Here is a 17,522-nt window from a genome sequence, read left to right as displayed (position 1 = left end):
GTCCTGGGCGGTTTCGTAGAATCAGTCGAAATAGGATTTTTTTTTTTAATTAATTTGTACGCAGAGGAATTGCTACTCGGTTGCATCCAGCAGCAGTTTATTGTGTTGAGTGTAACACAGCACAGCTGTAAACAAATGCTTGCCCTTTGCCATCTCTCGCAACACCGCGCTATGCTCTTCAGAAAAGACCTGCACTAAAGTATTTAAAAAGAATAGCAGCAATTCAAATTGATGCCTTAATAATAGAAAAAATATTCGCACAATGTGCAAAGAAAATTTTAGCTCTCATTTTCATCGAGACAGAATTTAGTCAGTGGCACTAATCTTTTCCTGCATGACACTGCGTGGTACCTCTCACACCTTTTCCCGCACAATTTGCATAAACACTGTAATTCGTTTTAACCAAGCTCGATAGCTGCAGTCGATTAAGTGCGGCCAGTATTCGGGAGATAGTAGGTTCGAACCCCACTGTCGGCAGCCCTGAAAATGGTTTTCCGTGGTTTCCCATTTTCACGCCAGGCAAATGTTGGGGTTGTACCTTAATTAAGGCCACGGCCTCTTCCTTCCCACTTCTAGCCCTTCCCTGTCCCATCGTCGCCATAAGACCTATCTGTGTCGGTGCAACGTAAAGCAACTAGCAAAAAAAAAAAGTAATTCGTTTGGTTCATGGTAGTATTGGCTCTGCTGCATATCCGGTGGTGAAATCCGTGAACATATTTTAAAATGTTATAATTAGAATTTTGACATTATAGAAGTTGCTTCTGATTGGTCTGAAGCATGCCAATACTGGGACATGTGCAGCATTTGTCAACAACGTTTGTAGTATATATAACAATCGAATGAATATTGGCCTATTTTTCCCGTGTTAAGCTGGGTCTCCCCCCTTAAGAATTTGCCTTTCACTTTTTCTATATCTACTAGATTGCTTTTGGTAAGATGCGGTCGGTAGATGCAGAGGGGGTTTCGGCCCTTGGGTTTCGTCCCTTAAGAGGCCACGGCTTGCCCGTGGTCCAACAGCTCTGTACTCTGACCGGCCAACCGAGCAGAGGAAAGTTGGCCACGGCTCTACCGTGCCTCTACGCCTCTGCATTTGGGAGACGGGCCTGGGGCACAGTGCCGGACTTCACGCCTGGTCCCACCCGTCGGCTGTCCTGAGAATGGTTTTCGTGGTTTTCCATTCTCCTGCACTAAGGCGGATGCCGGGACAGTTCGTAGTATAGGCCACGGCCGCCCACCCCCTCACCTTCTCCGCACATCTGCTTCACCGTAACAAATCTCCCGGTCTGAGAGACGGCGTCACCGTCCAAGAGGCCCGCCTCCCCCTTCAGGGAAGGAGTGAAAACGTTTAGTAGTAGTAGTAGTAGTGGTGGTGGTAAGATGCTCCCAAATTAATGCCATGCCATATGCTATTACGCGGGTAATTTTCAATTTAAATATTTCCATTGCGGTTGCCAGCGAGATCTTTGGTAGATTTTTTTACAGTAGTCATGGCTAAGGTTGCGGCTGTTATTCTTTCTTTAACATGCATCGTGAAAAGAGTTCCATAAGTCTGCAAGGTGATCTCTAGATATTTAAAGTGTGGGTCGATTGCTAGTGGCTCATTCTTGTATGTGATCTTGTCATTAGTTGCTGATCTGCCTCAAATTGATACCGAAATATAATATTTTAGTTAGGAAATGATACTTTATTGATGTGTAGCGCAGCTGAGATTTGCAGAACATTTAACTTTGGTCGCACATTTATTCGACAACAGTGTATAATGGCAATAAGAAGTTGTAGTAACAGTCAACTGTCCGCCTCTGTGGTGTAGTGGTTAGCGTGATTAGCTGCCACCCCCGGAGGCCCGGGTTCGATTCCCGGCTCTGCCACGAAAATTTGAAAAGTGGTACGAGGGCTGGAACGGGGTCCACTCAGCCTCGGGAGGTCAACTGAGTAGAGGTGGGTTCAATTCCCACCTCAGCCATCCTGGAAGTGGTTTTCCGTGATTTCCCACTTCTCCTCCAGGCGAATGCCGGGATGGTACCTAACTTAGGCCACGGCCGCTTCCTTCCCTCTTCCTTGCCTATCCCTTCCAATCTTCCCATCCCTCCTCAAGGCCCCTGTTCAGCATAGCAGGTGAGGCCGCCTGGGCGAGGTACTGGTCATACTCCCCAGTTGGAGTCTGAAGCTCCAGGCGGTAGAGGTGGGATTAGAGGTGGGATCCCTCGCTAAGTCCGAGGGAAAAACCGAACCTGGAGGGCAAACAGATGATGATGATGAGTAACAGTCAACTTTGTTTCTTCTGTGTTGCAGTATCGGTTACAGAATATAGTTTTTAGTTACTGAAAAATTAAGCCAATTAAAGTTAAGTACGGACTTCTAAGTGGTTCATGGTTGGCATTTCAGCAGCTTAGCCGGTAAACCACGGAAGAAATCAAATAAAACTTATTACACATTATTTGTAATAATTTTACAATAACAAATAATCCCTTTGTGTATATAACTTGGCAATGCATGTCATTACTTATATCTGCTCTAATTAAATTTATATTAAGTTATTCATTGGTTTATTTGAGGGGGCCCGAATTTTTATTTTGGCAGGCGGGCCCGAAATTACATTCGTTACGCACTAAGCAGACTTATTCTGCTTTACGAGGGATAAGAACTCTTCCTCTTTAGACTGAAGTTGCAGTACGAAGTGCTGAAGGTTTTAAGATATCGTTTAACATCTTAAAACACTCAATCACCACTGATCTGCACTGTCACTCTCACCCAAGAGACCGACTCTCTAGCAGTTCTTTACCAAGTTTGTTTTTTCTTTACGATGTCAAAGAAATTGGAAATGTATCCATTATCTCCCTTTGAAAATTATTCCAATCCCTAATTCTTCTTCCTACAAACGAATATTTACCGAAATGTGCCCTCTAGAATTCCAACTTTTTAAAAATCCAAATGACCTTCCACTCTATAACCATATGAATAAATCTATATTCTTTACATTAACACCCCCTATGGGTGGGGGCTGTAGAATAATCCATACGGTATCCCCTGCCTGTCGTAAAACGCGACTGAAAGTGGCCCTAGGGGCTCTTAACGTGGGAGTGTGGGTTGGCAACCATGGGGCTCACAGCTGACTCCTGGCATTGATTCTACTTGTGTCAGGCTCCTTGCTTTCATCTATCCTATCCGACCTCGACGGTAGTACGTGTGGAGGCCTAGGGAGTCTTTCATTTTCACGTCCTTCGTGGCTTTGTCTTTCAGAGGCCGATACCTTCATTTTTCGAAGTGTCGGGCCCCTTCAATATTTTCCCTCTGATTAGTGTTAATAAACGATGGTTACTTGGTTGTACTTCCTCTTAAAACAATCACCACCACCACCACCACCATCACCACCACCTTATATTAACATCTTAGTAGACCTACTTACAGTGATCCCCTGAAACACTTTCACGACATCAATACATTAATGAGAGGAGTTTTCCTCTTAATGAAACTTACAACCTCTCTTTTCAACTCGTTTACACCGGACAAGTTGGCCATGCGGTTAGGAGCGCGCAGCTGTGAGCTCGCATTTGGGTGATAGTGGGTTCGAACCCCAGTGTCGGCAGCCCTGAAGATGCTCTTACGTGGTTTCCCATTTTCAGGCAAATGCTGGGGCTGTACCTTAATTAAGGCTAGGTCGCTTCCTTCCCATACCTAGGCCTTTCCTGTCCCATCGTCCTCATAAGACCTATCTGTGTCGGTGCGACGTAAAACAAATAGAAACTCGTTTACCATCATATCAAGCTCTGATGTCCATCTCACAACATTGTTGAGGTCTTTTTGAAGTCGCTCACAATCTTGTAATGTATTTATTATTCTATACAGCATAACATCATCAGAAAAAAAACCTACTCTGCGATTCCAATTATTTACTCATCTATATAATTATATCAATATATAGGGTGAAGCGTAATTCGCGCACTCGGGCGTCGCAGCACGACTCCTCACAGGCCAGCAATAAAAAAATGTCTTTCACAAAAGTTCGTCCTGCGAGTACATCAAGGAGAAAAAGAACGTTGAAGAGTAGCAATCTGGCAACACTGTAACCACATGTAGGGTAACTACCTCTGTCAGCACGTTCTCGTCGTCCTGTACAGTTGGCACAGTGGATAGAGTTTTGGGTTAGCATGCGGGAGGTCGAGGGATCGATCCTGGGTTGAGGCGCACTTCTTATTTGCTAATTTCCATCGGACATTACATGCTGTAATACAGTTAGACACCGTTTTTTAGGTCACATGTATCCTACATTTACAAAATTTGGTAACGCTTAACACGTTATAATGCATCTAGTAGATGAAATGGTGCGAATAAATTCACGCTCACGACGTGGAAAGGGCGTCTTTCAAAGCTGACCAATGAAAACGATTGTTCGTGCATTTCTAGGATCGTAGCATGTAAGTGGAAATGGTTTCTAGAGGACGCGCTGCAATCGCTGTTGACGATTAAGATGCCAGATACCATACCACCTGAACTACATTTCATCATCATCATCATCCGTTTACCCTCCAGGTTCGGTTTTTCCCTCGGACTTAGCGAGGGATCCCACCTCTACCGCCACACGGGCAGTGTTCTGGAGCTTCAGACTCTTGGTCGGGGATACAACTGGGGAGTATGACCAGTACCTCGCCCAGGCGGCCTCACCTGCTATGCTGAACAGGGGCCTTGTGGAGGGAGGGGAAGATTGGAAGGGATAGGCAAGGAAGAGGGAAGGAAGCGGCCGTGGCCTTAAGTTAGGTACCATCCCGGCATTCGCCTGGAGGAGAAGTGGGAAACCACTTCAAGGATGGCTGAGGTGGGAATCGAACCCACCTCTACTCAGTTGACCTCCCGAGGCTGAGTGGACCCCGTTCCAGCCCTCGTACCACTTTTCAAATTTCGTGGCAGAGCCGGAAATCGAACCCGGGCCTCCGGGGGTGGCAGCTAATCACGCTAACCACTACACCACTACACCACTACACCACAGAGGCGGACCTGAACTACATTTACGAAATAAAAAAACATACGCCTCAAACTAGGATCGACCCCATCGATCTCCTGCATGCTAACCCAAAACTGTATCCACTGCACCAACAGTACAGCATGACTAATATGTGCTAACAGGTAGTTACCCTACATGTGGTTACAGTGTTGCTAGATTGCCACTCTTCAACGTTCTTTTTCTCCCGGATATACTCGCAGGACGAACTTTTGTGAGACTTTTTTTATTGCTGGTATGTGAGGAGTCGCGCTGCGATGTCCGAGTGCGAATTTCTCTCCACTCTGTATATTACAATTTGCTTTACGTCGCCCCGACACGTATAGGTCTTATGGCGATAATGGGATAGGAAAGGGCTAGGAGTGGAAAGGAAGGTATCTCCCGAATGCAAGCTGGTAGCTATATAACCACGTGACCCATACCGCACGGTCACTTGCTCGGTTTTACTCATACCATTTGCATACATTAGAAAACATCATCATCATCATCATCATCATCATCATCATCATCATCATCATCATCATCATCATCTGTTTACCCTCCAGGGTCGGCTTTTCCCTCGGACACAGCGAGGGATCCCACCTCTACCGCCTCAAGGGCAGTGTCCAGGAGCTTCAAACTCTTGGTCGGGGATACAACTGGGGAGAATGACCAGTACCTCGCCCAGGCGGCCTCACCTGCTATGTTGAACAGGGGCCTTGTGGAGGGATGGGAAGATTGGAAGGGATAGGCAAGGAAGAGGGAAGGAAGCGGCCGTGGCCTTATGTTAGGTATCATCCCGGCATTCGCCTGGAGGAGAAGTGGGAAACCACGGAAAACCACTTCGAGGATGGCTGAGGTGGGAATCGAACCCACCTCTATTCAGTTGACCTCCCGAGGCTGAGTGGACCCCGTTCCAGCCCTCATACCACTTGTTTTCAAATTTCGTGGCAGGGCCGGGAATCGAACCCGGGCCTCCGGGGGTGGCAGCTAATCACGCTAACCATTAGAAAACATAAAGGTCCAATAATACCGCCTTGCGGGACCCCCCTCTTAACCGTTACACGATCAGATAATGCTTCACCTCCCCCTGTGGGTGGGGGCGGTACAATAACACCCACGGTATACCCTACCTGTTGTAAGAGGCGACAAAAAAAGGCCCCAGGGGCTCTCAACTTGGGAGCGTGGGTTAACGACTACGGGGCTCTTAGCTGAGTCCTGGAATTGCTTGTGTCAGGCTCCTTACTTTCATCTAGGTCCTATCCTCTCCGACCTCCCTTGTTTAACTCTTGTTTTTTCGGACCCCGACGGCAATAGGTTCCCGAGGCCTAGGTAAGGGTGTATTCTGCCCAAAGGTAGGTCCGAACCTCCGCAGAGATGTACCTGAGCCGGAGTTTACGTACGCTAGGGTGGCCAGTTCGTTTTCGCTCCTCCATTCCCTTACCCCCCCCCCCCCCCCACTAACAGCGCGTGGCAATCCATCCAAATCTTGACCACGCCCAATGTTGCTGAACTTCGGAAATCACACGGGATCCGGTGTTTCAACACGGCTACGGCCTAGGAAGTCTGATTTTCACGCTCTTCGCGGCCTTTGTCTTTCTTTGGCCGACATCTTTTCTTTTTTTGTTATTGGCTTTACGTCGCACCGACACAAATAGGACTTATGGCGAAGATGGGACAGGAAAGGGCTAGACTGGGAAGGAAGCGTCCGTGGCCTTAATTAAGGTACAGCCCCAGCATTTTCCTGGTGTGAAAATGGGAAACCACGGAAAACCATCTTCAAGGCTGCCGACAGTGGGGTTCGAACCCACTATCTCCCGAATACTGGATTCTGGCCGCACTTAAGCGACTGCAGCTATCGAGCTCGGTGCCGACATCTTCGGTTCTCTTCTATTTTTTCCCTCTGATTAGTGTTATATAGAGGATGGTTGCCTGGATGTACTTCCTCTAAAACAATAATCACTTCCACCACCACTCATGTTTCACCTACTCTAATTCGCCGTTCTATTTTCTAGAAATTTAGCTATCCATTCAATCATTCTTTTATCTAACCAGGGAGAACAGCAAACTGGTGCATGTTATTATAAGAGGAATGTGGGAAAATAAATCTAAACAAGGTGAAAACATAGAAGATGCATGTAGCCAATAGTAAGGATACGCATGTGGAGATATCTTAGACTCTATGACCTAGTACCCTGTGGGTGGGGGTGGTAGAATAACACCACGGTATCCCCTGCCTGTCGTAAGAGTCGACTAAAGGGGGCCGCAGGGGCTCTGAACTTTGGAGCGTGGGTTGACGACCACGGGGCACTTAATTGAGTCCTGGCATTGCTTCCACTTACTTACGCCAGACTCCTCACTTTCATCTATCTTATCCGATCTCCCTTGGTGAACTCTTGTTCTTTTCCGACCCCGACGGTATTAGGTATCGAGACCTAGGGAGTCTTTCATTTTCACGCCCTTCGTGGCCCTTATCTTTCTTTGGTCGATACCTTAATTTTCCGAAGTGTCGGATCTCTGCTATTCTCTTTCTCTCTGATTAGTTAACTTATATAGAGGATGGTTGCCTAGTTGTACTTCCTCTTAAAACCATAATCACCACCACCACCACTACCCTTCCTCACAGCACATGCAAACTCATTCTCTTTGCATGCAAATCAATTAGCCGTCCTTTTTCTCCACAAAGTAGGTTGGTGGTACTCGCCACCCCTCCCCTCCCCCCTAATCGCCACTACTGTCTGAAGGGATACATTTATCTAATCGTTAATTAAAGATACATCCAAAAAGTATAATTTCGTAACTTTTTCAGTTGTTTATTATAAACACCTACCTCGATGTATCAATTATGATTACATTAAATGAATAATCTGTCACCAGTTGGTGGCCACCCATGTTTGGAAGAGAAGAGTGTTCTATTAATTCATTCATTCATTCATTTATTTCCCCCTGTGGGCGGGGGAGTAAAAAAACTCTCATGGCATGGTATCCCCCTGCCTGTCGTAAGAGGCGACTAAAAGGGACCCCAGGGGCTCTTAACTTGGGAGCGTGAGTTGATGACCACGGGGACCTTAGGTGAGTGGCCTCAGGGGCTCTGAACTTTGGAGCGTGGGTTGGCGACCACGGGGCCCTCAGCTGAGTCCTGGCATTTCTTCTACTTATTTGTGCCAGGCTCCTCACTTTCATCTATCCTATCCGACCTCTCTTGGTCAACTCTTGTTCTTTTCCGACCCCGACGCTATTAGGTTTACGAGGGCTAAGGGAGTCTTTCATTTTTCACGCCCTTCGTGGCTTGTCTTCCTTTGGCCGATAACTTCATTTTTCGAAGTGTCGGATCCCTTCCAATTTTTCCCTCTGATTAGTGTTATATAGAGGATGGTTGCCTAGTTGTACTTCCTCTTAAAACAATAATCACCACCACCACCACCACCTTAGGTGAGTCCTGGAATTGCTTCCACTTACTTGTGCCAGACCCCTCACTTTCGTCTATTCTATACGACTTCCCGTGGTCAATTCTTGTTCTTTTCCGACGCCGACGGTATTAGATTTGCAAATTCTAGGGAGTCTTTCATTTTCACGCTCTTCGTGGCCCTTGTCTTTCTTGGCCCATACCTTCATTCTTCGAAGTACCGGACCCCTTCCACTTTTTTTCTGCTTAATGTTAATAGAGGATGGTTGCCCAGTTGTACTTCCTCTTAAAATAGCAATAACCACCCCCACCACCCTTCCTCTGTACAGCGGGGCTACTATAGTAACTCTCCATTCATTCGGTAAAGCTCCTCTATGTAAACAATAATGAAGTAAATACTTCAGATGTGGTTCTGTATTCAAATCCCATCTCCTTTAGTATCTTCCCAGAAATCTTAACAATTCCAGCTGCTTTTCTGGCTTTTAAATTCTGCACCTTTTTGTGAATATCTTTATTATAATAGATCAATTTCAGTGTTTCACTAATAATAGCCACCTCCTCAAACTGGGCATAATCCTTACGTCCAACTAGCTTTAAATAATAAACAACTTCATGGCGTAACAGCCCTGGTGGCACTTCGCCCGCCAAGCGACCACTGTTTAGTCCGAAACCCTGTGCGGCGACGCGTGGTCAGTACAACAAATCCTCTCGGCCGTTGTTTGGCCTGCCTTCTCGTCGTCTGAAAGCTCCTCAGTTGTAATCATCTAGGTTGAGTAAACCTAGAATCAGCTCTTAGATCTAGGTAAAAATCTGATAGGGCCGGGAATCGAATCCGGTGCTTCGGTCAAGAGGCAGACACATTATCCCTACATCACGGGGTTGGCATCTTTACATACTGATGACTAAAAGCTTCTTTCTTCTGTAAATCCCCGCATATGCACTTCCCTTGTTAGTAAATTACGATTCTTGGAACCTGTGTCTGCCTTATATCCTTCCATTTTTCACTAAAATGAATATGACTGCCCATTACGCTTGTCATCGTAGCAGACTTTTTTTGCTAAATTCAGTCTCCTAGTAAGTTATTCCAATCTCTCCCTACTTCCACAACAAGTTACTGACTAGTACTGTCTAACCCACACCCCCTACTTAGATTATTTATTATTTTCTCTGTTTCAATAGATTCCATGGCTAGTGCGGCCTCTCACCGCTGGGTTCCGTGGTTGAAATTCCGCTCACTCCATGTGAGATTTGTGCTGGACAAAGCGGTTTTTCTCCGGGTAGGTCTACTCCGGGTTTCCCTGTCATCTTTCCTTCCAGCAACACTCTCCAATATCATTTCATTGCATCCGGAAAATTTCCTATCCTCGCCCCTAGATGGGGGCTTCATTAATTTTATTTCTGACCCTGTTGAAACTGGAAACATGCTGTGGATTTTCATGTCTTGTTACAATACAGTGAGTCTTTACCTGATATGTTATGATAGCCAAATATGATACCCAACATCCAGCTCTGGAAAATGTAAGATCAAGAAGAGAAAATGCCAGTGGCTTTACGTCGCACCGACACAGATTGGTCTTATGGCGACGATGGGATAGGAAAGGCCTAGGAGTTGGAAAGAAGCGCCCATGGCCTTAATTAAGGTACAGCCCCAGCATTTGCCTGGTGTGAAAATGGAAAAACACGGAAAACCCTCTTCAGGGCTGCCCACAGTGGGATTCGAACCCACTATCCACGGATGCAAGCTCACAGCCGCGCGCCCCTAACCGCACGGCCAACTCGCCCGGTAAGAAAAAATGGAAGTCTACTGGATACATTTTGAGATAAGCCAAAGGACCAACTGTGATTGATTGATTGATTGATTGATTGATTGATTGATTTCGCACTCCCCAACAAGTGCTTTAAACCCATCCCATAGGGTGTTCTTCTTATTCTTAATCTGTTTACCCTCCAGGGTCGGTTTCTCCCTCGGACTCAATCAATCAATCAATCAATCAATCAATCAATCAATCAATCAATCAATCAATCAATCAATCAATCAATCAATCAATCAATACTGATCTGCATTTAGGGCAGTCGCCCAGGTGGCAGATTTCCTATCTGTTGTTTTCCTAGCCTTTTCTTAGATGATTTCAACGAAATTGAAAATTTATTGAACATCTCCCTTGGGAAGTTATTCCAATCACTAACTCCCCTTCCTATAAACGAATATTTGCCCCAATTCGTCCTCTTGAGTTCCAACTTTATCTTCATATTGTGATCTTTCCTTGTTTTAAAGACACCACTCAAACTTATTCGTCTACTGATGTCCTCCCACGCCATCTCTCCACTGACAGCTCGGAACATACCACTTAATCGAGCAGCTCGTCTCCTTTCTCCCAAGTCTTCCCAGGCCAAACGTTGCAACATGTTTGTAACGCTACTCTTTTGTCGGAAATCGCCCAGAACAAATCGAACTGCTTTCCTTTGGATTTTTTTTTCAGTTCCTAAATCAAGTACAGTAATCCTGGTGAGGGTCCCATACACTGGAACCATACTCTGATTGGAGTCTCACCAAAGGCAAATATGCCTTCTCCTTTACATCCTTACTACAACCCCTAAATACCCTCATAATCATGTGCAGAGATCTGTACCCTTTATTTACAATCATATGTATGTGATTACCCCAATAAAGATCTTTCCTTTTATTAATACGGTACCTAGGTATTTACAATGATCCCCAAAAGGAACTTTCACCCCATCAACGCAGTAATTAAAACAGCGGACTTTTCCTATTTGTGAAACTCACAACCTGACTTTTATCCCCGTTTATCATCATACCATTGCCTGCTGTCCATCTCACAACATTATCGAGGTCATTTGGCAGTTGCTCACAATCTTGTAACTTATGTTACTCTGTACAGAATAACATCATCTGCAAAAAGCCTTACCGTATCTCTGATTCCACTTCTTTACACATATCATTGATATATATATATTGAGGAATTCCCCTTTTCATTTTTACAGGGACAGATAAAGCTTCACCTACTCTAATTCTCTGAGTTCTATTTTCTAGAAACAGAGCCACCCATTCAGTCACTCTTTTGTCAAGTCCAATTGCACTCATTTTTGCCAGTAGTTTCCCATGATCTACCCTATCAAATGCCTTAGACAGGTCAATCGCGATACAGTCTAATTGACCTCTTGAATCCAGGATATCTGCTATATCTTGCTGGAATCCTACAAGTTGGGCTTCAGTGGAATAACCTTTCCTAAACCCATATTGCCTTCTATCAAACCAGTTATTAATTTTGCGAACATGTCTTATATAATCAGAAAGAATGCTTTCCCAAAGCTTACATGCAATGCATGTCAAACTGACTGGCCTGTAATTTTCAGCTTTATGTCTATCACCCTTTCCTTTATATACAGGGGCTACTATAGCAACTCTCCATTCACTTGGTAAAGTTCCTTCATGCAAACAATAATCAAACAAGTACTTCAGATATGGTACTACATCCCAACCCATTGTCTTTAGTATATCCCCTGAAACCTTATCAATTCCAGCTGCTTTTCTAGTTTTCAACTTTTGTATCTTACTGTAAATGTCATTGCTGTCATAGGTAAATTTTAATACTTCTTTAGTATTAGTTACCTCCTCTATCTGGACATTATCCTTATAACCATCAATCTTTACATACTACTGACTGAATACTTCTGCCTTTTGAAGATCGTCGCATAAACACTCCCCTTCTTCATTAATGATTCCTGGAATATCCTTCTTTGAACCTGTTTCTGCCTTAAAGCACCTATACATACTCTTCCATTTTTCACTAAAATTTGTATGGCCGCCAATTATGCTTGCCATCATGTTATCCTTAGCTGACTTCTTTCCTAGATTCAATTTCCTAGTAAGTACCTTTAATTTATTTAACCACTACACCACTGAGGCGGTCCCATATCTTTTTAAACTCCCTCATGCCTCTCTTATTGACCAAATGGTACTGCTTAATATTACTATTATAAATCGTTTTATCTCTTATCCAGATTTGTAATATGTAGGCTAATTATTGATGAATGAAACGAATTAAGGAGACCGAGAAATAATGTGGATTTAATTTAAGTTGGCTAAAGCTGAAAATGTAAACACTCGTGCTTCCGTTCTCGTTAGATTCACGACGGGAAGAGCAGTGTAATCCAAGTTACCGGTATTCTATTCTGTATACAAGTAGTATGGTTATACAAATGATCAGGGAGTGTGGTTTAGGGGTTTGATCTATCCGTGGTAATGCCAGAAATAAAAGATAAATATGTACTAAATGCCGAGGAGCAGTTTCGCTACCCGTTTATGGCACCAGAGTAGGGAAAAATAGACGGAGCTGGCCCAAAGGCTAATGCGCAAGATGGCGGTTATAGACGGGCTCTTATGGGACTAACTCCTGGGAGCTGGTCCAAGGGCTACTGCGCAAGATGGCCGCCACGTGCAATCCACCTCTAGCCATGCTCTACGACCTCTGACACCTTCAGACAATAGGATGTCATCTTATGGAATACTGTCGAAAGAGGCTACTAAAAGGGGCGCCTGACTCGAGAGAGCATGGGTTGGCGAACTAGGGGTATTTAGCTGATTCTAGGCATGATGCGTGCTAAGCTGTTGTCTATATAACCTCCCTGGCCAACACTTGTAGGGGGATACTTCACCGCTAAGGGAACAGAGTAAATGCCACTCCTAAGGATTTGAACGTGGAGTTGACATAAACTCAAAACTAAAGAGCTTAAGTGCAATTCAAATATCCTCACCCTGATTGAAATATGTGTACGATGAAGGTGTACTAACTACAATAAATGTGGAGAGACATGTATATCTCAGCAGAAAAAAAAAAAAGAAAAAAAAAGAATGACTTTGTGTGCTAAGCTGTATTTTCCCATCTGGTGTAGTAAAAGAATGCTGACAATGTGTTATGATGCGAGACACCTGATTTGAGAGAAGTGCAGGGCTTTATGTACAGGTCAAAGCTTGTTAGCGGTGACGTTACTACAGCGCTTGCTACTATGATGACGTTACTCTTAGACTTAACTAGGGAACTACCTGAGGCTCACAAATTGTAACGTATGACCTATTAGTTTTATCAGCCGGACATTTGAGAACTCAGGCTAGGGCTACTATGTAAGATACCTGCAACACCATATTCGTTTAGACTTAACTAGAGGGCTCCCTCAGGGGATCACAACTCGTAACTTATGACCTATTAGTTTTATTAGCCTGACATTCGAGAACTGAGGCAAAGGCTGGTATGCAAGATAACTGCTATGCTCTATTCGTATAGACCTAACTAGAGAGCTACTACAGGAAGGGATTACAACTTATGGCCTATTAGTTTTTATTAGCTTAACTTTGGAGGGACTGAGGTAAGGGCTACTATGTAAGATAGCTGCTATACTACACTGACTGAGCAAATGTCATGGGATAGCGGAGCACTGATGCGCAGGTGTGTTGTCTGCGCACCTCACGCCCCCTGTGCCAGCGGCAGTTGTATAGGAGACCTTGTGAGCAGTGGCTGTGCATGTGATAGGTGTAACATGGAACGTCGTCATGAGCTGACACTGTTCGAACGGGGTATGGTGGTCGGTGCCCGACGGATAGGAAGTGCGATTTTGGAAGTGGTGCTGGAATTCGGCTTCACACGATTAACCGTGTCCAGGGTGTATCGTGAATGGTTGAATGTGGGTGTCACGTCCACAACAGACGAACGACCGGCCGTCCAGCCACCCTCGATGACCGTGACCGGTGACATCTGAGGCGGATTGTCAATAGTGACAGACGGGCAACCGTGCAACAAATCACGGCTCAATTCAACACAGGCCGTGCTAGACACGTCTCCCAGTGGACCATCCGTAGGAACATGGGTTCTATGGGGTATAGGAGCCGGCGCCGCACACGAGTGCCACTGTTAACCCAACGTCATCGAGCACAACGACGCGCATTTGTCGCCAGTCACCAGGGACGGACACTGGAACAATGGCGTAACGTGATATGGTCGGACGAATCACGATTTCAGCTACAACATGCCGATGGGGGGCACCGTGTATGGCGCAGACCACATGAAGCGACGGATCCCGCCTGCCTCGAAGGTGTGATCCAGGGCGCTGGTGTCTCTGTTATGGTCTGGGGTGCATTTTCCTGGTATGGAATGGGCCCCCTAGTTGTTCTGGAAGAGACTTTGAATGGTACGCGGTATGTTGAGCTGCTCGGAGACCATCTCCACCCATTTTTGGCCTTCCAGCGCCCAGACGGTTCTGCGGTGTTTCAAGATGATAACGCGCAGCCACATCGCTCCTACGTCGCCCGGGAATGGTTCCAGGAACATGCAGCGGAGGTCCAACGACCGCCATGGCCACCCAGGAACCTCAATATGAACCCTATCGAGCATATCTGGGATGTCCTGGAACGCAGGCTCCGTGCCATGGATCCTGCACCCACGAACAGACCAGCATTGGTGACCGCTCTGCAAACGATTTGGTGTCAGATGCGTCCAGAGGACTACCAGGGACTTGTCGACTCACTTTCACGGCGTCTCACTGCAGTTCGCAGGGCCAGAGGAGGCCTCACAAGCTATTAGGTGACTATCCCATGACATTTGCTAAGTCACTGTATATATACGTTTAGACTTAACTAGTGGGGGGCTATACTCTAATTTGGTTCTTATCAGAGACTTATACGGGGTATAGACGGTTCGAACCGCACCCTCCTGCAGCCATGAAGATGGCATTCTAGGGTTTCCTATTTTTATACCTGGGAAATGCTAGAGGCTTACAGACATCGCAGTGACTAGAGCCTTGCGCGAATACACAAAATAATATCCACAACCGCTCCGCATCCGCACTTCTATAAAGCCTGTTCTGGATGAATTTTAAGAGGAATAGCTGGAAGAGGAGGAGGATATGGTGCCCCTCATCCTTTTTGAACCGGAGCTTGGGACCGGCTTAGCAGCGGATTTAGCACCTTGGTATGAATAAGGATGTAGAATTGGGATTTTAAGGAGTTGGGAATCTCATAGGGGCTTTGTGACATTGTGGATAATCGATCCACTACTTTTTTTTTTTTTTTTTTTTTTTTTTGTAAGTTGCTTTACGCCGCATCGACACAGATAGGTCTTATGGAGACGATGGGAGAGGAAAGGGCTAGGAATGGGAAGGGAGCGGCCGTGGCCTTAATTAGGGTACAGCCCCAGCATTTTCCTGGTGTGAAAATAGGAAACCACGGAAAACCATCTTCAGGGCTGCCGGCAGTGGGGTTCAAATCCACTATCTCCCGAATACTGTATACTGGCCGCGCTTAAGCGACTGCAGCTATCGAGCTCGGTTGATCCACTACTAGACACAGCTGAAACCAATACAACTTGTTAATTGATGAAAAAGGTTATGCTACAGGTGTAAAGCCTGTTCTTGATGAATTTTAAGAGGAATAACTAGAAGAGGAGGAGGAAGATATGGTGCCCCTCATCCCACTATGCGTAACGCTGGCGTAACGCTGCAAAGCAACCTTAGGTCTTGGGGAGTTGAGCGACCGCGCAAGGTATCAGCCAAAGAAAGACAAGGACTACGAAAGGCGTGAAAATTAAAGACTCCTTAGCCCTCGTAAACCTAATAGCGTTAGGGTCGGAAAAGAACAAGAGTTAACCGAGGAAAGTCGGATAGGATAGATAAAAGTGAGTGGCCCATCACAAGTAAGTAGAAGCATGCGTATACATGGGCTCTTATGGCACTAACCCGGTGGAGGCTGTGCTAGGACTTTTTTACGTATTACCCTAATTCGAGGTTCTATCCTCCTAACTGGATGCCCATCCTAACTTGTGACTCTCGATGGAGTGATGTAACATAGGTAGGAGGGTGGTGGGGGTGCTAGGGGCTCTTAACTTCCGAGCGTGGTATTAGCGGCTAGAGGACCTCAAGCTGAGTCTGGCATTGATTATAGTTGTTTAACTTTCTTTGAATAGGAAATCGAGGGTTTAGCTAGATTTTTACTCTTCTGACTTGAGAACAAGCTTCTACTCATAGCCACGAGGTTTTAGGAATCTGCTGACGGTGTATTTGATTATGCTATGTAAGCAACACAGCTGCCACAGAGTTGCATGCCGTTACAATTGACATGAATGAAATATCTGGCCCGAGCAGACTTTGACTCTTCGACTTTGAACACAACTCCACATCTGTTGGCACAAAGGGTCTATAGCTGAGTCTGGCAAAAGCCCATCTCTGCAAAGATACTAAAGGGGTTGCAAGTGACTAATCTCACGTTTTAATCCGTATTGAAATCTGTTGATCAAATCTGAATCTCGAATACTGATTTTGATTTTGAGATTCAGATATCTAATAAAGTTTTATTATGAATCCACCTGTTCAATACATTATAATGTTGTCACATTTAAAATAACTTACCGGTATACAATATTATTTTTGTTTGTATTAGCCTGGTTGGCTATTTCATTGCAAGTGACTAATCTCATGTTTTAATCCGTATTGAAATCTGTTGATCAAATCTGAATCTCGAATACTGATTTTGATTTTGAGATTCAGATATCTAATAAAGTTTTATTAAGAATCCACCTGTTCGAATACTAAAGGGGGTTTCCAACTTGTAACTTATAACCTATTAGTTTTATAAGCTTAACATTGGAGGCAAGTGCTAATATGCAAGATAGCTGCTCTACTTTATTCGTTTAGAGTTCACTAGAGGCCTGCCTTAGGGGCTCACAACTTGTAACTTATGACCTAAGACATTATAATAGTTTCAAACAGGGAATGTAGAGTACAGGACATGTTATTTCTTCTTTTCTTCTCCTCGTTCTTGGCCTTTTTCTCAATATATTTGGATCAACACGACGAAAACACTTAGTCCCCAAGCCAGAAAACGTAATCATGCGCAGTTAAATTCAAGACCTAGCCAAAAATTGAACCTAAGCCCTTGTTTATGTAGATGAAGAGAAGTTTATTACGACGAAAACACTTAGTTCTCAAGCCAGAAAAAACTTAATCATTCGCAGTTAAAATCATGACCCTGCCGGGGGATCGAACCCAAGGCCTTGTAAACCTAAGGACAGTATGCTAATCATACAGCCAAGGAGCCTTGAATATAAAATCCACGACGCAGCCTGGAATTACACC

Source organism: Anabrus simplex, chromosome 1 (genome assembly GCF_040414725.1).
Source record: "Anabrus simplex isolate iqAnaSimp1 chromosome 1, ASM4041472v1, whole genome shotgun sequence".
In the NCBI taxonomy this organism is placed as follows: Eukaryota; Metazoa; Arthropoda; class Insecta; order Orthoptera; family Tettigoniidae; genus Anabrus; species Anabrus simplex.
Note: the sequence above shows the minus strand (reverse complement) of the source record.